The following is a 349-nucleotide window of genomic DNA, read 5'->3' as shown; positions in this document are numbered from 1 at the left end:
TTGGCTTTAAATTTTTAGGTTTACAGCTGAATTGTTACACTTATACAATATTGTACTCAGTATAAACACTATAAGACATAAAATTGAATGAGGTTTTAACCTTTAAAAAAGATCTCCATTTCCTTTTAAAATATACTGTTTCATACAGAAAAACTCATTTTTAATGCTACTAACACTTAGATGTTTGCACGTGCATCTCTAATTTATGTATCTGATTATTACTAGTCACAGTTGGTTACACTTAGATCCTTGGCAACTGAGTATGGATATAGTCATCAGGTAGATTTCAATGGTAATATTTATCACCTCTACTAATAAACATGAAGCAAATTTTTATGCTTCCTCCTCA

Source organism: Nannospalax galili, unplaced genomic scaffold, assembly GCF_000622305.1.
Source record: "Nannospalax galili isolate Female #2095 unplaced genomic scaffold, S.galili_v1.0 scaffold976, whole genome shotgun sequence".
Classification (NCBI taxonomy): Eukaryota; Metazoa; Chordata; class Mammalia; order Rodentia; family Spalacidae; genus Nannospalax; species Nannospalax galili.
Note: the sequence above shows the minus strand (reverse complement) of the source record.